The 23,781-nt window shown below is 51.2% G+C and overlaps 1 protein-coding gene across 2 annotated transcripts in view; it reads left to right on the top strand.

Annotated features, from left to right (window-relative positions):
- Positions 1-7,698: 7,698 nt before the first annotated feature.
- Positions 7,699-23,781, top strand: part of GDPD5 (glycerophosphodiester phosphodiesterase domain containing 5) — a 110,697-nt gene continuing 94,614 nt past the window's right edge. The window contains exon 1 of one of the 2 annotated variants that reach the window (XM_064643959.1): positions 7,699-7,888. The gene's annotated coding sequence lies outside the window, so the exon portion shown is untranslated. The remainder of the gene's footprint in view (positions 7,889-23,781) is intronic. The other variant, XM_064643958.1, reaches the window with a different exon arrangement.

Raw genomic sequence — 23,781 nt, forward strand, 5'->3', positions numbered from 1 at the left:
GCCCAAACGAACACTTGAGGGGCTTTCCCAATCCTGGTTTAAGGAGGGATTTTTGTGGGGGCCTTACCAGCCATGGCATCTCCAGATGAGCTGCTTGGAGTGGGTGCTGCTGCCTCCTTCCCGCTGGGGCTGCCACGAAGCATCCCAGTGTGGATTTTGCAGTCCAGGGGATGAAGGGATGAAGGCAAAATTCCTTCCATCTCTGAGGCCAGCAAAACCCATCCCCAGCCACTGGCCTGTCCCTGCAGCCAGGGGTGCAGCCCGTGCTCCCATCCCAGGAATGTGGGATGCTCTGGTGCTGCTCTGCCCAGCCCTGCTCTGCCCACAGGGTGGGGACAGTCCTTGCTCTCCTGGGCCAGGCAGATCCTGAGCTGCTCCAGGGCAGGATGGGCAGCACAGGCAGCTCTGCCCTTTGACTCATCCACTTTAGAGCTGGACTCGCTGATCCTTGTGGGTGCCTCCCAACTCAGCATATTCCATGAACCTGGGAATCGATGGCACTGGAAGGTGCTCCCCCAAATTCTGGGCAGCACAGGTGGTGTTCTGCAAGGAGGACTCCTCTTTCCAAGATCTTAAATCCCTCAGGGGCCAAATATGCCCCCAAATGCCACTCTGACTTTAGTCTGTGCTTGGTTACTGATGCTTGGCCAACTGACTGCAGATGCTGTTATTTCACCCAGCAAAAAGCAATTTACAGATGAAATGAATATAATCCACTGGAACAGCCTCATGTAGAAGGAAATTGTATTGTCACAGGAAGAAAATGTGCTGCTGCTTTATTAGAAAGAGGGGGAAAAGGGATTCATGCAACAATTTTCAGACTGAGGTTTTGAACTGCAAACTCCAGGATGGAGATGATCAGAAAACTGATGTTCCCCTTTGCCTCCTGAATAAGAGAGGCTTTGTTCAGGGATCCAGCTCAGGGCTGGGGCAGAGCTGCTTGCAAGGGATTTTATTTCAGCTGCCTGCAAAGAATCTCTGAGAGGAATGTGGCAGGTTCCCCTCGGCCTGGAGAAAGGGAGAGAGATCACCAGAGGTGTTTAATATTCCCTGGAGCAGGGAAGCCCTGGGAAAGGTGTGACTGTGTGTGGCCTGGCTGTGTTTAGACACAAACATCACCCCCAGAGCCACGTGAAGGTGGCTGGAGCAGGTGAAAGTCCTCCTGGAGGGAGCTGGATTGATGCTGGGCTTTGTCAACACAGCTCATCCCCTGCTGGCACCAGGAATGTGATCCCTGAGCCCAGAGCTTCCCGTGCCTGGTGAGGTGCAGGCACAGAACAAAGGCCTCATCCAAAAGCCTCTGATTAATGTTTGAGTTAAGGGAAAAGGGTGGGCAGGGAGCAGAAGGGAACAAAGCAGCCCTGTTTGCATGGCAGAATGCTGGGATTTGCTTTCCAGGATGGATGGGATGGGAGCTCCTCCAGCAAAACTGTGATTTTGGTGCAAGGTAGGTTTGCCCTTCAGACTCATCCTCTCCAACTCTTCTGGTCAGGTGATATCAGAAGCATTTTTGGTAAAGATCCTTCTCCCAGGAGCAGGGAGATCTTGCATCATGTTTAAAAATATATTTCTTTCCTTGCTGTTTCATCCTTGTTTGTTTGTTAAGTGGATCTTCTCTAGGATCTAGAAAATGCTGTCAGACACAGTAATTGTGACTCATTATTTCAGGAATGGCTTTAGCTACATGTCCTGAAGTTCTCCCAATACATTTAGAACAATGGAATCACTAAGGTTGGAAAAGACCCCCAAGATCATCAAGTCCAACATTCTCCCAGATTCCACCATCCTCACTGAACCGTGCTGGGAAGTGCCACAGCTGCTCATTTTCTGGAACACTTCCAGCCTGTTCCAATGCTTAACCACTCTTTCAGTGAAGCAATTTTTCCTAATACCCAACCTGACCCTCCCCTGGCACAGCTTGAGGTCATTTCCCCCCTGTCCTGTGTAACCACAGCCTGGCAGTGGGTGGAGAGACATTCCCACCTACAGCTAAATGCATGTTTTGAGACAGGAGCTGCAGGCCTGAAATGATCTCATTTGCTACAAATTACATATTCAGGACTGGATTTTCCTCCCTTAAACTACCTTCCTTCAGGAATCATCACAAAGTAAGGAGGGTGCTGCTTTCATGGCTTTCAAAGAGGGAGGAGAAGGATTCTTGGTGGCACTGAGATGGTCCCTTCCAGGAGAGAAGAGCTGCAATGTGATCTGAATTCATCTCTTTTCATATAAGATGGGGTATATAAACAGCTTGGAGTGGTCTGGCTGCATCTCCTGACCCCCCAGCCCTCAGGAGGGCCCCAGATGTGTTTTTGCTCCCAACTGGCCACAGTGCACATGTTCCAGGAGCCAGGCCAGCTGCAGAGCACAGCTGGATGGGGGGACAGTTCCCTGTCCCTCAGCTGGGCTGGGAGGGAGCCACTACCCCAGATTTACAGCCAGATTTTTATTCTACTGCTCCACTAACTGAATGTCTCCAGAACTTGAGGACCTCTGGTAATGTGGGTTGACGTGGGAGGCGAAATGGGATGTTTTTACTACACCTATTTTTTCTCTCCACAGACTTGTATTTATCCTGAGCTTCCTGCTGAGAGCTGGAGGTTCTGGATGGCTTCATGACTTCCAGTGGTGTATGGAATGGGGGGGAAAATGCCAGCAAATGAAAGGTCACAAGCTTGGGGTGCAGGAATGGGACTTGGCAGCAGCTCAGCTGTGTGTGGGAATGCACCAGGTCCTGCACCACTTCCCACCTCACCTCCATCCAGAGCGTTCTGCACGGACTGATCAGACCATATTTGTCCAGCCAAGCCCTTTGAAGGGCTGTGGGGCCACTCCAGAATCTGTTTGCATAAGACAAATGTCCTTCAGATGGAAACAACATCCTTCAGAGGGAAAGGAGGGCACAGGGGGCTCTTCATCCTGAGAAACCTCGATGGAGACAGACATTCCTCACCCTGCCAGTGGATCACCAGCACCACAAAGACTCCTCCTGGCTCCTCCAGACCTTCTCATCTCTTGACACCCAGCCTCTGTCCCTCTGTAGGAAAGGAGAGGAGATACCTTGTGTGACAGAGCTGACAAAACACCTCAGGTCACATTCTGCTTTTATGGACGTGACCCAGCCTGGAGTTACACACCAAGGAGCACCTCGTTTGCAACAAAGACATCAAGTGGGGACTTCTGCTTCTCTTTATCACTTTGCCCAAATAATTTCTCCTAAAAGTTAAAAAAAGAAAAATAGATGCATGTTTGTCTCCTCAGTTAACTTTGTCATGACTTCCAGTCCCTCGATCTAAGGGTGTTGATGCGCTCAGGGCTGATTTTGGACTGATGACACATCACAAAGTGTTTTATTTGCAGTTCTCTCTTCCAGACTGTGCCAGGACAAAATGAGCCCTTTTATTTATTTATCTGTTTATTTATTTATTTATCCATTGATTATTTTTATGACTGTTTGAACCATCCCATTTTCTGAAAGACTTTAGTGCGGTGATCGGGGAGGGCTGAGGGTTGGCTGGGACCTGATTTACCTGCCCCAACAATCCATGGCAGGGATTTTCCTCCTGTTTACCCCCATCCACCTTATCTCCTGAAAGGCTTGTGGGGCTGCTGGTTAAACCACCACAGGCAAGGCAAACACAGGGATTGTGCAAACAGCCAACGTGTTTCCTGACGTGGTGGACAAACAGTATCTTCGTTTCTAGTTGCTGGGTAACACCAAACATCCACAGATTCCCCCTCAAAGGGCTCTGCAGGGCTCACAAACTCACCCTGCTCCTGCTGCAGGGGTGGAGACCTTGCAGAGGCTTGTTGGGGCAGATTGGGGAGGAAAAAAAAAGGTGAGAGAGAGGTTGAAATGCAGAGGATGTAACAGCAAAATAGCTCCGTGAGTTGTCCCTGTAAATGCCATTATGGCACAATAATTATGCCTAAGGGGACACTTACAATCAACACCCTCCCTACACTTATTAGAGGCACAAAGACCTTGGAGAAGGAATTAGGAAAAAGGACCTCAGTGAAAATATTCCCAGCACAAACACAGGAAAGCCCAGCTCTCCCTCCCGTCTGCCCTGCATTCCCCAGGATTGAAGGGGCAGAACAATGGGGTGTCCCTGTGTCCCTCTCCACACTTCCTTCCCCTTCCCAGGGCTGGTCAGATCCCACAGGCCAGTGCAGTGGGGATTTACCTCCCACCAGCTTTGCTGCCACGCACAGAAAGACAGACAGACAGCACCCAAAATGCTCTGACAGCTCTGAGAAGGCTCCAGGGAGAGCTGAGAGCCCCTTCCAGAGCCTAAAGGGGCTCCAGGAAAGCTGGAGAGGGACTGGGGACAAGGGATGGAGGGACAGGACAAGGGGGAATGGCTTCCCACTGCCAGAGGGCAGGGAGAGAGATGGGATAGGGGGAAGGAATTCTTCCCTGGGGGGGTGGTGAGGCCCTGGCACAGGTTGCCCACAGAAGCTGTGGCTGCCCCATCCCTGGGAGTGTCCAAGGCCAGGTTGGAGCAACCTGGGCTAGGGGAAGGTGTCCCTGCCCATGGCAGGGGGTAGAACTGGATGATCTTTAAGGTCCTTTCCCAGCCCAAACCATCCTGGGATTCTGTGATTCTCTATCAGGTGGGAAGGAGTTATCCTGTGATCCCAAAAAAGAGCCATGTCTGGATGACCAGGAGGGCTCAGGCAAGTGTTTCTCCAGCAAGTACTTCTCACTTGAGAGCCTGGGAGGAGGAAAAGGGACTTTTCTCTACCTGCAGAGAGGGTGAAACCGCCCTGTTTCCTGGAGGAGGGTGATGTTCCATGCTGTGTTTATGGATTGTTCACCCCCTTCCCTCTGTTCTCTCTCTCAGGGGAAGCTGCAGCATCTCCTTCCCTGTCCACCCCCCAAAATTCCGAAGCAGAGTCTCCTCTGAGACTTTCACGTGCTGCCCTTTTGCATCCCCAGACCTTCAGCCTCGTATTTCCCTGCCAGAAAACAAAACTGGCCCTTCTGGAGGACTTTTCCCCCTTCCACAAGCACATAAAGAAAGGCTTTCAGGACGTGGTGTGGGATCTGCCTATGCCTAAAACTCGCCCCTGGTTTAAAGCTGAGCTGGGTCCTAAAGGAGCAGCTTAAAAAGTGAGTCCAAAGCGTTTTAATGAGGGTTTTATAGGGGCATCATTTGGAAATGAATGTGGCTGGATCCACGTGAGGAATCACAGCAGAAATCCCCCCCATGCCAGAGGGAGATATTTAAAATAGCTTTGAGCATTCAAGGCTCTAAGCACAGGATAAGGAACTTTTAAACTGGAAACCAACTTTCCCCATCCAAAATTGCATCTCTTTTCCTAGAAGCTGTCTGGAACTTCATGTTAAATTCCCTTCCATCAGCTGCTCCCTGACTTTTTTTTTTTTTTTTTTGACACTGCACAGCCTTTAGCAGCCAAATTGCTGCTGGCAGGGGGGAGAGAAGGTCCTTCTGCTCATCATTCCTCTTGGAGGTGGCTTGGAAATGAAGCCTTCCCCCAACCCTGCATCCTGGTGGGAGCCTGTCTTGGATCCAACTGGCCAAGTCACAGAAACATTCTGAAAATGTGCAAACTCTGATTCTTTTGGAGGCTTTTGCTCAGCAAAAAGGATGTGGAAAGCCTGGCTGACACTGGGAGCAGCTGCAGTGGGACCTCACGATTTAGAAGGATATTTTTCAGGGCCAGAAGAAAAGATTTTTTCCTCGATCTTACAAATGGCTGAAGTCTTTCTGCTGAAAGGAAAAGGAGACAAAACACGAGGCACAAACCCGGGGATGGGTAGAATCTGGCAAAGTCCCAAGGACCCGTGGCCACGTCTTGGAACGCCTGCATCTGCCCCAGCTGGCCCTGCACAGCCACCCTCCCGCCTGCAGGGAGCACAGCCCAAAGCTCTGCGGGGACCAGGCGACCAGGCAGCAAATCAAATGCTCCCACAGGATGTGTTTCCATCGGGATTTAAGATAATCATGGCTCTGAGAGGCTTGTGATTCTGAAAAGTCTGCTGTCAGCAGGACTGGGAGGAGAAGCACTTGGCAAAGAGCTGCCAGGATCCTCTGCTGTGCCCGGGCTCATCACTTTGGATCAGCCCCTCTATCCCGATCTTTCAGCTCCAGCCTTTTCCCTGCAGGCAGTTTCCCTGCTGGTGGGGGCAGCAGGGTTATTTTACCCCTCCTAGGAAAAGAGAGACAGTTGCCAGTGACCTCTTGGCTTCGTCTGGCTCAGTAAAGAGGAGCCTGGCATCTGCCTCACACTTGCTTGTTATTTTGACAGCACATCCCCTCCTTCTGCACTGCTTGGACCGTGCACTCCCTCAGGGCTGGGCCAGAAAAAGTGGGAAATGGCCAATTTGCAGCAAGAAACCCTGAAGCTGTTGCTCTCAGCTAAAGTTTTTTGTCACCTTGCATCAAGAAGGGCAAAAAATTCCCAGTCAGGACAGAGTTCAGTGTTGCCACAGTGCTGGGCAGGCCTGGGCATCCTCCTCACCCCAAGTGACCCGTGGTGTTGCAACGTGAAGAAAACAAGTCCTGAGATCCAACAGAACACTCCTCCTCTCCCCAAACTGCTCTGACTTGAGGACCCCACAGCAGGGTGGCCTCAGCCTGGAGATCAGGTCCATGCTGCAGCTCCACTCCTGGGAGTTCAGGATCTGAGGGAGGATCGAGTGCAGGTGATGAAAGGGGATCGGAAAAGAAATGAAAGGTGAGTTGGAAAGAGCAGGAGAAACCAGGAGGCTGCAAAGCCTGAACCTGAGCCTTTTTATCCACCTCCAACCACCCACATGGGAACAAAACATCCCTCCCATCCCATCCCATCCCTCTTTGAGACAGGATTGCCTTGGATGTAAATACCCCAGGAATGATGATGATGTGAGTGATGTGACCACTCTGCTCCTGCTGCCAAGCAGGGATTTACTGGTGCCCAGTTGACAGCAGCACAGGGGCCATATATTTGCTCCAACTTGTGGAGGTTTTCCAGGTCAGATTTTTATTTTCCTTCCACTCTGAGTGTGTGTGTGGATGTACATGTTGCTCCTCGGGATGGACAACATCCCTATATCCCAGTTCAGGGGAGGAAGATGGATGGTGAAGGGGAGGTGATGGGTGATGCAGATGTGAGGAACTGCCAGAGGGAAGGGTTTCATGGGATGTTGGGAAGGAATTCTTGGCTGTGAGGTTGGGGAGGCCCTGGCAAAGGTTGCCCAGAGAAACTGTGGCTGCCCCATCCCTGGAAGTGTCCAAGGTTGGACATGGCTTGGAACAACCTGGGCTAGTGGGAGGTGTCCTGGGGATGGAACTGGATGAGCTTTAAGGTTCCTTCCCACCCAACCCATTCCCGGGTGCTCTCTGCCCTTTGGGGGAGCTCAGCATTCCCAATCCCCATCCACAGTTCCAAACACCCCCTGGCTTTCCCACGTCTCCCAGAACCGAGCTTTGGGACAGCACCGAGCGGGAGGGAGAAGGGGAACGGGGGTGGTGGTGCTTTTCCCTTTCCAGGGGTGCCCTTATCCCCCAGCCCCGCACCCCCGCGGCCCCGCACCGTGCAGGGCTTCCCATCCCGCAGGGATACCCCAAAACCAGCCGAACGAGCGGGCACAGCCTTCTGCTCCTTCCTCCTCCTCCTCCTCCTCCTGCTGCTGCTGCTGCTGCTGCTGCTGCTGCCGGGGCGGAGCCGCCGGTGCCGCGCCCGCCCCGCTCGGGGAGCGGAGCCGAGCCGGCTGCGGGGACCGGGGACGCGGCGGCGGCACCTCCGTCCGCGCCTCTGTCCGTCCGTCCGTCTGTCCGTCCGTCCGCCCCATCCCACCCCGTGCCGGGGCGCGGCCTCGGCGGGGCAGGGGCACCCCCTCCCCCGGGGCTCGGCGAGCTGGAGGATTCCCCAGCGGCAGGTAAAGGGTGGCACTGGGGAGCACTGGGAGCGCTGGGGGGGCTTTGGCATCCACCTTTTGGCGAGGGGGGTGAGCGGTGACCCCAGGGTGGGGGGACGGTGCTGAGCCGGTGGGGGGGTGTCGGGTGTGTGACAGATGGGTTGGTTTGACGCCCCCAAAAAAGTGCTGCGTTGTTTCTTTGCCCCTAAACGTGTTGTTTGTTTGTTTTTTTCCCATTCCCCAAAGGTGTTTCTTTGCCCCCAAATGTGGATTTTTTTTCCCCCATTCCCACAAGGTGTTTCTTTGCCCCACAAAGTGCTTGTTTGTTTTTTTTTTCCCCGTTCCCCAAAGCTGTTTCTTTGCTCTCTGTGCCCCCCCAAACGCTGTGTGCCCCCCATGGGTGGCTCACCTGGCCAGGAGCATCCCAAGCAAAGTTGGGATGTGATGGGGGGCTGTGGGTGGGCACCCACCTGGTGAGAGGTGCTGGGGTGCCCCCTGTGGTCTCTGAGACCCCCCAGTTATCAGGGTGTAGAACTGCTCCCCTGCTTTTCTCCTCTAGGCCCTACTTGTGTGCCAGGCAATGCTTCGTTTTGATATAAAATCCTGGCATCTGCAGTGTCCCACAGTCCCAGGGCTTGTCCAGAGCCCTAAAATCCTGAGGCAGCAAAATCCCAAGAGGGATTTATTGTTGCTTGCCCAGCTGGAGGAGCACCCAGTGCCCATCCAGCACCCACAGTCTCCCAGCACCCCGTGAGGATGCTCAGGGATGTCCTGGATGGTTCCTGGGGACATCCCCCCACTGCAGCAAAGCCACTGTTAAACACCCCAAATTTTTCAGCCAGAGGGTGAATGTAGAGGGTGGTATTTTATCTTGATGCTTGCCAGAGAAACTGCTTGGAAAAAGGAGTAATTCAGGGGAACAAAAAGGGGGAAAAAAAATCATGTCGTTGGTGTTTTATTGAAGGTCTCACCCACGTCCTGAAGCGTCACCGCCCAGAAAACTGGGCACTGAGGAGTTGCAGTCCACATTTTCCTCTGGAAAAGGTCTGGTGGAGCAATTCCTGGGGTGGAAGCTGTGAAATTTCCCCCCTGGCGAGGTGGAAATGAGGATTCTGCAGCCAGAAAAAACCTGGCTGTGGCGAACTCCCCGTGCTGTGGGGTTTTAGGGCTGGGTCTGTCCAGCCACTGTTACGTGTAATCGTGTTGGCTTAAGGGTTATTTTGGGGCTGGAAAGGGATTATGGAGAGCTGACAGGAACAGTCCTGACTGTGCTGTGTGTGAAATTGTAACAAAAATGGAATTCTGGTTCCCTTTGCTGGCTCTTTGTGGAGGAAAAGGAGTGTTGCTCAGGAAGCCTGTGTGGATTTTTCTCCATTAAAAGTTACTCCGTGCGCGGGGAACGTTCGATCCAAGTGCGCCGTTCTGATGCTGGATCTCCTCGGGATGCTCCAGCTGCCAGGAAATTTAGATTGCTGCTTATTAGCCAGCAAAACTTAGCCCAGTGCTGCTCCTTAAAGAGGTTTTTTTGGGGGTTGGATCGCACAGGGATGCAGGAGGACTCCCTTCTTTCCCCCTCAGGAATTGCCAGCTCGCGCTTGGCAGGTTCCTGGGGAAAAGCTGAGGGAAATGGATTTCCTGCCTCGCATTTTGCCTGGCAGGTCTGTGTTCCCCAGCCATCAGATTGCTGTGGAAAGCAGTCCATTAATTCATTATACAGCCTTTATCCACCTGAGCAGTGATGCCTCCTGAATCCTCAAACCCTGCTTTTTTAACACCTTCTCCCCCTCGAAGCATCTTCCTGACGATATCCCAGCGGTGTGGGGCTGCAGAATATTTCCCTGGGATTTAGAAGGCGCTTCTTCAGTGGCAAATTGAAAGCCGTGCTTTGATGGCAGAGTTAATTTTAGAGTGGGTGTCTCTGGCACGCTGTACTTGTATTAAATAAGCATGTTCTGCATGTTCTGCTCTTCCCTGGGATGAATTGTGCGCTCGGTGGCGAGGCACGGCCGATGTTTGGCTTTTGTGTTCACAATGAAAATGAGCCCTGGGCGGATCAATCTGTTGGCTGTCTGGTTGTAGGTTCAGAAACTGCTGGCTCAGAATGAATGATATCAGGTTTGGTTTTTGCAAGGCAACAAATTGCTTTTATGAACTGGAAGATTCCAACGAGACGCCGAAGCAGCTGCAAGGGCCGGGGACTATTTGTTGTACTTTCCCCCATGAACTCCATGTCCACGTGTGTTTGATCTGGAGTAACTGCCTTCAAATTGCCAGGGTGTTTCACACTGCTCGGTGCCAAAATATTTAGGGGTTTGTTGGTTTGTTTTTTTAGTTTTTTTAACGTGTGGGTTGGAGTAACTCGCAGGGGGGGGTTTGAGGTCGGGTCCCAGGTGGCTCCTTCACCCTGTTGTTTGTTGGAGGCCCTTTGATGCTCACAGGTGGTGGAAGCTGGAGCTGGGTGCCCTTTCACCAGACACACCCGGGGGCAGTATTGGCCTTTAACCCTCTTTGTGAGCCTTCCCGAGGGTGAGGATGAAAGGGAACGGCTGCACCTTTGAAATCCTCCTGGTTTGTGGCACCCTGGGAAGGTGTGGTTATCCCTGACAGCGACATTGGGGGGGGGCTGCTCACGGTAGGGCTCCTCCTGAGAGCAGCTTTCCTACAAATGTGAGCTGTAGGAATGTGCTTTCCCTGGTTTGAAACTCCTTTTCCTTGAGATTTTGCAGCCACAGGGGTCGACCTCCTGTCCCACAGCCCTGGAACGAGGGGCTTTGCACCTTCGTGTGGATATTCCCGGATTTACAGGATGGTTTGGGTTTGAAAGGACCTTCAAACTCATCCAGCTCCAACCCCCTGCCACGGGCAGGGACATCTCCCATCAGACCAGGTTGCTCCAAGCCCGGTGATGAAGGAATGGGATCCACCTGGCAGCCACTTTGCCTTGGTCATAAAGAGGCTTCGTTAATTAGCAGCAGCTGCTAATTAAGCTTCAAGGAGCCTGAATAGGGGTGGTTCATCCTCGTGCTGAAGTGCATGTAGTGCTGTTGGTGCGAGGAGGAGGCTGTGGCTGTGCTGGAGCTGCTGTGGGGTGAGCGGTGTCTCAGCTTCTCCCTCTGTTTGAGTGTTTGCTCGGGGCTGTTCCTGCCCAAAATCCCGGTGCTGGGCCGGCCGTGGAGCTGAGCAGTGCCCTCTGCTCAGGAGAGGGCAGTGTCACACCGAGAGCTGCCTCCTTGTCCACGCTGGGCAGCACGTGGAGGTGACAACCTTTGCACCTCGTCCCTCTCCCTTCTTCCCCAAACCCAATATTCCCCCTCCAGCTCCGCTCCTGGCGTTTGATGTACCTTTGTGGGAATATTCCGAGCGTGACGCCGGGAAAAGGGATTTAAGGGACTGTTTATAGCAGCGGTTTTGCCTGCCAGCCCCTCTATAAACAGCGATTAGGTGCAGCTCCTTTAATGCATGGCTTGACTTTCAAAAACAAAATTAAAAAAAAAATAGCTGCGTGGTGGTGGTGGTTGGCTTTGCTGCTTTTTCCTCTTGAGTTAACCACTGTGTTCTCCCCACTTCCTCCAAAAATACCCACAGACACTGGCAGGACAACTGCCTGAGTATTTGGTGAAATAGTCTGTCATTGCTCAACAGCCTGGAAAAAAAAAGAAAAAGCCCGATTTTTTTTTGTTTGTTTGTTTTATATGCAATTAAATACTTGTAGAAGATTCCTACCAGGGAGTGGTTTCGAGGTACAGTGTTCCCCTGAAGAGTGTTCAACCAAGGACCTTCTTGGGTGGCAATTGGGAAGTTTTCACCCGTGGAATCCATTCCAGATCGTGATTGAGCTCTGTCTTTTTTTTGCCCTCTTGGTCGTTGGGCAGGCTCAGCTTTATGAAAAAAGGTTTCTTTTTGTGAATATCTTTTTTTCACTGATATTCTTTCTTTTTTGTGAGTGTGGCTCTTGATCCAGGTATTGCTGAAGTGGCTGGTTTGAGTTTTTCCCACTGGATGAAGGGTGAGGTGGGGACAGGAGAGGGGAAAATGGTACCTTTGCTGGGGTGATGCACAAGTCTGGGAACCAGCTCCATCCCAGCAGAGCCCTGCTGGTGGCTCATCTCTTCCTTGGAGATAGCTGGGAGTGCTCTTAATATTAATTCCTTAGTCATGCCAAATTGAATCCTCCTGCCCTTTATCCCCTGTGTCCTCTGTGTGGGAGCCAGGCTTTCTGTGAGGTGTTTGGGATCCAGGAGGACTTGGAGGTGATGGACTGGAAGTTCTATTCTCTTCTTGTCTGGGACTGCTCCAAAGGATCTGTTTCACTGTGTTAAGCAGCTTTTTATCCTCCACTTTTCCCCTTCGGAGCGAGCTTGCCTTGAATCTTTATTTATTTATTTAAAACCTGCTTCTCTTAAAACTCTGCTGGAGCTTGTAAAATCTCTTTATAAATATCTGGCTGCTGTGCTTTGCTTCCCTTTCCTCCTCCCGGCTGAGGTGAAACGAAACTTCTCCCTCCCCCAGCCTGGGTTTAGATGCTCAGAGCAGAAATATTCTGGTCGTTTGCTGGTTTTAGTTTCAGGCTCACATTTGCCCAGGTTGCTCAGGGAAAGCATTTTTGCATCTGACTGAAATAGTACAAGGTGAAACCCAGTTTCCTTTAAGAGGTATTTTTGGGTGTAGCCTTTAAAAAGATGTAATGGACTGGTTGTACCCTTCAAAGGGTTCTGAGCCGCTCTAATAGATTGTATTTTGGGCCACTTATTGATGGATCCCTGGAGCTGACAGTCACCAACTCGTAAATCAAACCTAAAATCAAGTCAGGGTTCTGGTGGCCTGATGCAATTGCAGCAAAACAAATAAAGTGCAGCCAATTTTTGGGCTTGGAGGTGGCTCCGGAGGGTGGGAATCGGTGCCTGAAGGTCACGGGGTGATGCTCAGGGTGTTCCACGGGATCCTTGGGAAGTAGGTCTAATCCTGAGCAGGGCACTCAAGAGCTTGGAGAGGATTTGGGGCTCATGTCTGGGCTTGTTGTCCTGCTGGATTGCCCAGGAGCTTGCCAGGAGGGCAGGACCCTGGGCTGGCCCTTGTGTGTGACCACATTGGAACCCTCTTATCTGAACAAAACCTTGGAGAGTGGTGATAAAACTGGGATCTGTTCCAGGCCGTGCCTTGCTGTGCCCGGTGCTTTTCCATAATGCTGCCAGGGGGCAAGGTGGGGCTGGGGTCTGCTCAGGTCAGGCTGCCTGGAGGTCCTGCTGGTGCCTCTGGGATGGATAGGCAGGGCTTAGGTTTGTTTACAGGGATTTACCTCTGGGGTGAGGTCACTCTGAGATATTTGGGCGGATTTTGGTGTGTGTGTGTGTTTTTCGGATTTGCTTTCATTTTATTGCCAAGAGGTAATTAATGCTTTCCTTGGGATTAAAATATTTCCTGTGTGTCTCAGCTGGTGATGCAGGAAGGACTCATCCAACCCTCTGACCTCTCTTGGAGGCCAAAAGGGCATTTTTTGGAGAAAGTAAGAAGTGTGTGTTCAAAACCAGCATCTGTGCAGCTGGTCTAGTGGAAGGTGCCCATGGCAGGGAGGGTAGAACGAGATGGTTTTTAAGATCCTCTCCAACCCAAACCTTTCTCTGCTGATTCTGTGATTCTTTCTTTGCACGAAGAAGCCCCATAAAGAAGTTCCTCGGAGCTGTCAGGTGGGTGATGTTTTGTAGGCAGTTGCCTGATCCAGCAGTTGATTATGTTTGCGGGTATTGTGGGAATTCTGGTGTCAATCCACCTCCTAATTATTCATGAATCTTGTCAATGAGACTTTAAACTGTCAGTCAAACCCTGTGCAGTTGGAAACCCGGCACAGAGGCAGCGCTGGGTGTCCAGGGCTGGTTGGCTCCATTGCTCTCAAGCTTTTGGGGATGTGATTTCTCCATCCCTGGCCACAAGTTGGCTGTTTGAGCCTTCAGGGCTGCACAGTAAGTGCCTGAACAGCCCCTGGAGTCTGTGGCTGGCTGTGGGATTGTTGGGAGCCCTGGAATTCATCAAGCTGAGAGGTGAGGCCAGACCTGTGGCTTCTCAAAAGGTCTATTTTTGGACGTGCTCCTGTTCACGTGCAAATGATGTTCCTCATCAAGGATTGCTCTGCACTTGGGACGCTGAGCTTGTAATCCCCTTTTTCCAGCACTTACATAAATATCTACATTTCTGGCAGGCACTTTGATATTACTGTCTTCTTATTTCCTGAGTTGGGTCCTCTGAGCTCCCAACCCACCTGCTGTGTTGCATTTGATGCTTTGTAAATATCTAGTGGTGGGAGGCTCTTATTTTAGGGGGTGACTTTACCCTCTGTGCTCGGGCTTTGGTGTGAGTTGCTGTTGTGTGACATCCTGCAAGCTCCTCTTCTGCTCCTGCCTGAAACCTGGGGGCAGAATCTGTCTTAAAACTGCTATTTAGCTGTGAGTTAATCGCTGAAATGCAGAGTGCTTGCAGTCCTCATTACAAGCCTAATTTAAAGTGCAAGGTTGACAGCTCAGCTGGAGATACTTTCCCTTATCACAAGTGTTTCCTAATCCGTCTCCTTTGCGTAGGGATGTGGGGTTGTTGTTTTTTTTTTGTTTGCATCTCCAGGCTGTGCTCTGGGAGAGCTATATACTGAAGGAATGCAGTGTAGGACAGCTGTATCTGTTAAAATGTTAATGTGCTGGGAGTGAGGGTGCTCTGGTGTCCCTTGTGCTGCCAGGCACGAGCCCTTGTGCCTCACAAGGTCACCGCTCTGCGTCTCCGCGTGTTCCCGACGTGCAAACCGCGCCGGCTCTTGGGGACGGTTTGGCTTTGCAAAGGAAAATAAAGCTGCTTGTGGGATTAGGGCAACGTCCCTGAACACACAGGCGGGAGCAGCGTGGCTGAAGGCCAGTTTGGAGATGTCCTTGCTCGTGTTGTAGCGTCAGCCCTTCAACGTGCTTTGGTCTGGAGCTTGTGTGGGGTGTGAGGGGTAACGTGGAGCTCAGGATGTGCCCCGTGGTCTTCCTGGACTTCCAGAGCTGGGTGGGATCGTTCTGGGATGGCTCTGTGAAGGGAGTCTCTGGGTGAATGTGCTTCTGGTGGAAAGCATTCCAGAAACCCTGCTCTGGGCACCTCTCCTGCTGCTGCTGAAGGCAGAGCCAGCTCGGCTTCTTGGATGGTGTTGAGGGGCTGACACATGGAATGTGGTGGCCTTTAAAAAATGGGATAGTCCACCCACAGCATCTTCCATCAAAAACAATGTGGGCAGCAGGAGAGGGGGGATTCTGCCCCATCTGCCAGGCTGGAAAAGCTCTGGGAAGCCTTACTGATGCTGGTGATCTGCCCCAGTGCCACCTCGAGCAGGGGCATCAGTCCCTGCCCTGCTGGATGGTCCCTTCTCATAAGGGGCCAGAGGAGGGGCTTGTTAACAGTGAGGTTGGATTTGACCTGAAAGCAAAGGTTCCTGCTGGGTTGAAAAGCCCTCGTGGGGTTTATCTTCTTGGTGTGATAAACACACCGTGTCCCAGTGGGAACGAGGTTAGTTTAGCAGGAGCAAAGCCTGGGGGTTTATTGGGGAGCTGTAACCTGGTGGCCGGACTACTTTGGAGATGCCCTGCAGTGAAAAGTTAGAGGTCCACTTCTGACAGCAGGATAAGCTTAAATTAGGGGGGTCCTCTCTACTCCTAAAAGGATCAGCTTATTATGTGAAGGACTCTCAGGACAGAAGGGATTTAAGTCCAAGCTTCTGTGGTAAGTGGTTCTATTGAGCTCTACTGGACCTGTGAGACTTCTGTTCTTTTGGCCTCTCCTCTTCCAGCTCAGGGAAAAGAAGGGCTTTTTCCCTATTTCCCTGAACTTTGTAGCTTGGCTGCAATGTTTCCTGGAGGGATGTGACTGGCCTAAAGTCTGGAGTCTCCTTTCCCTGGAGCAGTGTGTGGGCTGGGGAGGGTCCCTGGGGTGAGCAGCAGGTCACAGGCTGGGGCAGGTGGGGGCAGAGGAGGGGAAAGGACCATTCCTTGCAGCTCCCCGGGCGTGACGTGCGGCTCTATCTGTGCTGATATTTGCAGTGGTGATAAGGGAGGGTCTGGAACGAGCCTGCTCTGCCTCACATAAACCTCCAGCTGCTCCAAGAGCTGCTCCAGCTCAGCTCTGTCAGCTCTGCTGAACCTGAACCAGAGCAGGGCCTGGGACATGAGGGTGTTTGGGGTCCTTTAGCTGTGTAGAAACATCCAACAAGGAATTGTGCTGGAAGCGCTGCTGCTCTGTGAGTCCCTCTCAAATGCGTGTCTTGTCTTTTTGTTTAAAGGAAAAGGGGAATTTTGGGATGGAGGCTTGGAAATGGAGTGTCTGAGGTGCAGCTGCCTGGTTGTTGTGGGGGTGTAATGAGCTGGCTGATGTTTAATGAAGGTGGGAGCTGGTCTCTATGTGGATTGAACAGGAGAGTGGTGGAATCACTGTCCCTGGAAGTGTTCAGAAAACGTGTACATTTGAAGGCTTTGTTTTTATCCCAGTTTTAGAACATTGTGCTGCTGTGGGGACTCTAAAGAGGTTCTCTAGAGTCGTGGGAATATTTAGGTCGGAAGAGACATTAAAGTTCATCCAGTTCCAACTCCCTGCCATGGGCATGTTTCATAGACCTGGTGGCTTCAAGCCTCATAAAACCTGCCCTTGGACACTTCCAGGGATAGGGCAGCCACAGCTTCCCTGGGCAACCTGTGCCAGGGCCTCCCTACCCTCACAGCCAAGAAATCCCCCTAAAAAAACGCCAATATCCCACCTAACCCTGCCCTCTGGCAGTGGGAGGCCATTTCCCCTTTGTCCCAAGTCCCTCTCCAGCTCTCCTGGAGCCCCTTTAGGTGCTGGAAGGGCAGGGAGAAGGCTCATTTGAAGCAGCTGGAGGAGAGAAGGGGCTGGGACTTGGCAAGAATGATGTGACAGTACCATGGCTGAAATGTGCCTGCCCTCTGCAAAGCTCTGCTCCAGGCTTTACACTGGCTGAGCCAGGCTTAGTCCAAGGCAGATGAGCCCTGCTGAGCTGTTGGAAGAGCGGGCTTTTGCCAAAACTGGGAGCAAACACCAGTTGCTGTCCCACGGTCTGTGCATGGGGTCACTGTGACCGTGGAGATCCCAAACTGTGCCATCGGGGTCACTCCTTCAGCAAACAGTTGTCACTGCTCAGCTGTGGAACTGTGTGATCAGCTGAGGGGGTTTAACACAGTTTAACACAGTGCTCCTAACTGGGCTTTGGGATAGCAGCTGAGCCAAAAAGGCCAGTGGAAATGGGAGCTCCTGGGGCTGCCCAATTCCAGTGCCTCATGGAGCCAAGCCGTCTGATTTGTACCAGAATTGCTGCACTAATTGTTAGACCTGAACTGACTCCACGTGCTGGAAAACTGGGGAGAAAGAAGCATCTTTCGGTGCTTTTTGTGGCTCAAAGCCCTTATGCTTCAAGCTCTGTCTCCTGGGAAGCTTCTCGAGTGGAAATATCTCTGTGAGAAAACCCAAAGCAGCCTTTGGCATTGAGGGGAGGTGGTGGCAGTGACTGCAAATCCCCTTTTAACCTGGAGAGCTGCTAAATGGATCCCTCACACGATTCATGCCTTTCAGAATTCAGTTTTCTGCTTCCAGTTGGAAGGGAAGCACATCCATGGTGGAGCCTGGGGTGAAATCTGGGAGGGAGAACAAATAACTGAGTGGTGGGAGGAGGAGGCTGCAAGCACAGCTCAAATCATGTTCTGTGTGCACCATCCTCCCTTAACCTTTCGGTGTCTGGCAGCAGATCTGGGCTCAGCCCAATTTACTGGGGTTTTTTTCTCCCAGCCCTTTGCTTGGCTCCAGAAGAGAATTGCTTGCAAAGGCTCATGGAGTTCCAAGGGGCAGTTTGGGGGAGAGGAAAAACTCTTCTCTGAGTATTTAATGATAAAACCCCAGTGCTTGGTCAAGGAGCTGCACTTCACCTCTTCCTTGTAAATATTTCAGCTCAGCCACCACTGTCTTCTGTTATATTCTTTTTTCACCCTAAAACTTATTGCTGTGTTTCAGCACTGCCTGAGGCTCATGAGACCTGCTCCCAAACTGGCTGGTTGTGGTGACAAATCCCATATATCTGATTCCAAAAGGCTGGCTTTTGGCTTTTTAATTTTTAATTTTTTATTTTTAATTTTTTTTTTGATGGAAAGGTGTGATATAAATATTGCCTAAACCACTTGTGGCTCTTGTCAGCTCCTCTGAGGCAGCTCTTGGCTGGGGTGTGAGTAAAACCCTGTTATGTCTCATGCTCCATCAGGTTTAATGCTTGTTAAATGGCAGAGCGGTGGAGAACAAGCTTTGGGCTGGAATTAAAAACATAAATACAGCTGCAAGTGGCTGAGCTTGGAAAGCAATTCTGCTGTGAGTGGATATATAGGGACTGCTGAGGTGTCTGGATTCCCCCCAGGACTCAGTGCCTGGAATTTGGGAAGGAGCAGGTAGCTCTGGGGAAAGTCTTGTGTCCCTGCAGTAATAAATCCTCTCCCTGCCACGCAACACGAGGGCTGTATTTCAATAATTTTCTTGTTGTACAGCCAAAACCAGCTACTGAGTTTGATCTCCTACCTTTGTCCAGCATTTACAACGTGAAAAAACAAAAAGTAGGGTTTGCCACCTCTGTGGCTTTTACAGGAGAGCTCTAAAATGATGGGAAAAGGTGATGTCACGGTGAAGACCTTTGTCTGGTCATCCTGGAGCTCTCGGGAGCTTGAGGTCTGCTCAGAATGAGGGGTTGGCTCCTGGAGGGCTTCAGTTGTGTCCTGTCACACTCCAGCTCAGGCAGAAACTGCCTGTGTTTGCTGCATTTATTTGTTTGGTTCCTTTCATTTAAGAAACACTCGAATCGTGTTTTTACCCACAACTGAATTCCCACAGAGAAACAACCCTGAGACAACAACGTGTTGCTTGTTTGTCCTCAGACAATGTGATTTTATTTTTTTTTTTTTTGCCATGAAGTCTTGGGTTGCTGATGACTCTGAAAGGAGGGATGTCTGAGGTACTGGGGGATGATTTGGGATCATCTGTGTTTTATCCACACACCAGTGATTTTGGTGGAGGAGATAAGTGTATTCCTGGTTAAAGGATGTGGCACTGCCTCAGTGGGGCAGGATGAGGGTGGAGAAGACTTGGATGCTGTAGAAAGGCAGAATGGAGATTTCTTTCTTCCTTGGGGTGTATTCCAATGAATCCACCTTCCTCAGGTGCTGCTCTTTGGCTTCTTGACACAACTGCTCTGCAGACATGTCTGACAGGGGGATTTTTAGGGGCTGAGATGGGAGAGAGGCTCTGGAAAAAGCTGTGTAGGCTCCAACATTCCAGTACAGAGGTTTTGCTCGGTTATAACAGTAACTTCAGCTTAATGTCACTCTTTGCCACGAGCAGTGATCCAGGTTTACTGGAGGAAGTCCAATGCATGGAATGGGACAAGGAAAAGGAACCTGCAGCAGTTTTTCTCCTCCCCTTTTCCTTTCCAGCCCTTTTTTTCCAGTGCCACAGCCAAAGGATGAACCCTTGATTTGTGATTATTTATCTGTTTATCCCCTCCCCCCCCCCCAGTGATGGATATTAATTAGATTCCATAAATACTTTCAGCTTTGGACCTGACCTGCCAGAAATAGCTGGGAGCTCTGCAGGGGGGTTCATTTGGCACAGGGCTCTGCCCACTTTATCCCGAGTGTGCCAGCGAGCTCAGCTCATGGAGCAGCTTTGGAACCAGTGGGGTGTGAAGGTGGGGATGGGAAAACCTTCCAGGGACTTGTTCATCACCTTCTGGCGTGTTCTGCAGCTCGAAACCTTTCCCTGAGGGTTGGTTTTATTCATCCTGATGGCTGAGAACATTTTGGTGCCCCGGGGCCGGGCTGGGAGTGTAGCAGAGGTTTTCAAACCCAGGCAGCTTGTAGTGATTTAGATATGTAGGGGAGGCTTCTATCCCAGTAACCTGGATCAGTTGGAATGGGAGTAAAATCCCAGTTTTAGGGGTGTGGGTACAGGGCTGGGAGGTATTTTTAGCCACTCTTCCCTGAGAGAGATTTGCACAGGAGTGTCTGGCAGCTGAACCTGTGTCTGCTGCACCCCCAGTGTCCTGGATCCGAGAGACTCCGTGGGCTGTGCTGTGAGTAATCTGGGAGCAGGGCAGGAGGGAATGTGTTGGCTCCTTCTGTTCAATATGGAAATGGCACTTTCCCACGTGGGAGTGGTGGGAGGTGGGGGATGCTGCTCCTCTGAGAATTCACACGGAATAACCTCCCCTGTGGAGGTGGGAGCATCTTCCCTTGGCATGACGTGGGTCCTTGAAATATTGTTGGCAAAAAGGTGGTTTTCACACTCAACGTGGGTCGTTTTAGGACAAGCTATGAGCTGTTATGGGGGGAAAAAGTACCGAATAAGGTGAAAACTGGTTTGATCAGGAGGGAGTTTGAAGCTGCTCCGTGTCTGACCAAGGCTGGTGGGTCCAGTTGCTGCTGAGCAGGGGCTGCCAACCTGGGGAGTGTCCCCAGGGTGTGACAGACACAGCACAACACACCTTGGGGTGGGATCCACTGGAGGGAGAGGGAGGCAGAATGGTTTGGGCTGGGAGGGACCTTAAAGATCATTAATTCCATCCCCTGCCATGGGCAGGGACACCTCCCACTATCCCAAGTTGCTCCAGCCTGGCCTTGGACACTTCCAGGGATGGGGCAGCCACAGCTTCTCTGAGCAACCTGTGCCAGGGCCTCCCCACCCTCCCAGCCAGGAATTCCTTCCCAATATCCCACCTAACCCTGCCCTCTGGAAGTGGGAAGCCATTCCCTGTGTCCTGTCCCTCCATCTCTTGTCCCCAGTCCCTCTCCAGCTCTCCTGGAGCCCCTTTAGGCCCTGGAAGGTGCTCTGAGGTCTGAGGAAGATGCTGGAGCATGTCCTGGTCTCCTGCCCTCCGGCTGTCCCAGTGACAGCATCCCATCCCAGCTGTCCCCACATGCAGTGACCCTGCAGGAAGCCACTGACCTCCTGGGGCTGGTTTTGGCAATGGAGGAGCTTGGCTTGGCTGCCTTTGTTTATCCAGCACAAATGGATTTGTCACCCAGTGGCTTGATGGCTCCTAATTAGACAAAATCACCCTTCTTCTTTCCTGCTGTTTGGATTCCTCTTCCAGACTGTCACGGAACCTCTGTGCTTTGAAGGCTCCAAACAGCACCTGAGTCATTGGGATCCCACTTCTGGTTGAGTGCAAAGCTTGATGCTGCTGTGACATCTCTGGATTGGCCTTTTTTTTAAGAGTTTAAATTAAAACAAGCAGTTAATTGGTTTATGTGTAGGTTGGATATTTATGTGGCTCGGATGCAACTTGGGGAACTTGGGTATGGCAAAAAATGCCTTTGGAAAGAGCTGTCTCCTGGGGTTTTTTTGGGGATGATTGTGTTTCCTGGAGAAGGAATTTCCCAGCTCGTGTGTGAGGCAGGATCTAAGGGATCAGAGCCTTCAGAGGCTGAGAGCTCAAGGGGTTAAAAATACCCCTCCCAACCGAAAACCACCCCTAAACAAACCAACCCCCACTTTCTGAAGCATGATAGGAAGCCTTGCAATAACTCTGGGAGCTGGAAGTCTTTAAAGGGCAGAGATTTTTCTGTCCATTATCTCAAACATCTTTCTAGGCTTCATTAGGCACATCACAAATTTACTTTTGTCCATGGAAGCGCAGATGCCATTTGATCTAAAGATTGGGATCACATTTCCTTCCTCTAAAGCAAAAGGCAAAGATTAGCAAGGACTGCTGGGGTTAAACTTTAATTATTGCTTAGGACAGGCTCATTATTGCTGAGCAAGAGAGCCAGGTTTAATAAACTGGTTCCATGGAATCACAGAGCAGTGTCAGCACCACAAATCCAGGGAGGAACAGGCAGGATCATCCATGTGCAGTGCCTGTTGGAGGAAAGCTCATTTCCAGAGTGAAGGAATTTAGGAGAAGATACCATTAAGGAAGGAGTGGTATCTGACCTGATACTGCTGGAGCAGTGTTGAAATGCACAGATATTTGTAGGAAAATGCTTGAAGATAATGGGGCTTGGGAATGATAAGCAGATGTGTCCAGTTTCCTTTGGGAAGAGGAGCAAGGATGTGATTTTTCCAGCACTAAAAAGGCAGATGAAGAGCTTTGAGGCTCCTGCAGCATTTGGGATCAATTAAAGACCAAGCATGAAGTGCTTTTGCCCCCCACACATCAGGGGAAGGGGATTTATTCGTTAAAGGTTACCCTGACCTGTACTTTGAGGGATTGGGAATCAGAGAATCCCACACTGGTTTAGGTTGAAGGGACCTTAAAGACCATCTCATTCCACCCCCTGCCATGGGCAGGGACCCCTTCCACCAGGCCAGTTTGCTCCAAGCCCCATCCAACCTGGCCTTGAGCACTTCCAGAGATGGAACATGAGTGATCCAAGGCAGCTGCCTCTGGGATGCTGGGATGGGACAGGCCCGGAGCTCAGATCCCCCTTGGGCTATTCCCACTGCTGACGGGGAAGGCTGAGGAGCTCTGGGATGAGCCCTAAATCCGGAGCACAGGAGAGGCTTTGATGCTTCAGATGGTTTGGATGCCTCATACCTGAAGGACTTCTCCTCTGGCGAGGTCTCTGCTGAGCCTGTCAGGAAGAATCCCCGGGATGTCACAGTTATTCCATGATGGTTATGTGCTAATGGGATTGAATTCCTGCAAGGCTTGGCATGAGGGGAAGAAGTACCTCAAAGGACCACAGGTATTTTGGGAAAGGCTTAAGTGGAATAAAATTCAGCTGCAGTCATGTTACAGCAGGGATTGGAATTGCTCCGTCTCACTTGGAATTAAGTGAGATGGAGCAACGAGTTTTCCGGTTTTTTACACGGGATGTGCACAGCCCCGTCTCTCCTGCCTGTCCCTGGGGTATTCCCTGCTGGAAAGAGAGAGGGCTTCTCAATGAAAGGGGGGAAAGCAAGGGATATGTTGGGTCTGAGTGCTTTCCCATGGAAGCTCCTGAAAAGCTTGCAGGTGTCCTGCTCCCCCAGGCTGGACTGGAATCCATGACCCAGCGGGGAGCTGCTGCCTCTGGCTCCTGTTTCCTCGCCCTGTCAGGGCTCCTGGGGGGCTGGGGGAGGTGGAATAAGGATCCTTTGCACACTGGAGGGGAAGGGGAGTGTGGAAGGTTTCCTTCCTGGGGAAAAGGGCTGGCAGAGCAGCTCGGGAAAACCCAAACAAAGCAGCTTCTCTTCCCCTCTGGCTCTGAGCGGGGGGGTGATGTCAAGGTGGGGCTGAGCCTTCCCAAAACTATGGGAATGCTTTTATTTCATTCTTTTTTTTCCTGAAGGATGAGGGGTTGGGGGATTGGTTTATGTGCTTTTCTGTTCAGTCTCAAACAATGCTGCTTCCCCTTCCTTGGAGCAATTGTTCCCTGTGTGGCTGACTCTCTTCCTTCCCCTTGCTCTCCATCGTGGGAATCGCTCTCCTCACCATGTGTGGGCTCACGTTTAGTCTCTGCTTTACCTTCCTTTGTCCTGTTCAGTTCCCACTTGGTGTTTTTTTTTTTTCATATTTTCTGCCTGGATGCTCATCTCAGGGTCCCAAAACCAGATGTTTTAGTGCTGATGGAGAGAATTAACAATCAGAGCAGCTTCTACCTTCAGCCTTGAACTTGGCAGTGCTGGGTGAATGGTTGGACTTGATCTTGGAGGTCTTTCCCAACCTTTTCCTGATTCAGGTTTCTACCTGCCAGAGGCTGCAAAGTCTAACAGGACTAATACCACTGGATTTCATCCCTTGAGTGGATGTAATTTGGTTTTGGGAGGGCCACTTTCTCCCTAATGGAAGAAGTGGTGTTTTTGTGATCAGCCTTATCTCAAACCTTTTCAAATGCATCCATTCCGAGGGACAAAGGGTTTTTTTGCCATGTGAATTT

Source organism: Pseudopipra pipra, chromosome 2 (genome assembly GCF_036250125.1).
Source record: "Pseudopipra pipra isolate bDixPip1 chromosome 2, bDixPip1.hap1, whole genome shotgun sequence".
Lineage (NCBI taxonomy): Eukaryota > Metazoa > Chordata > Aves > Passeriformes > Pipridae > Pseudopipra > Pseudopipra pipra.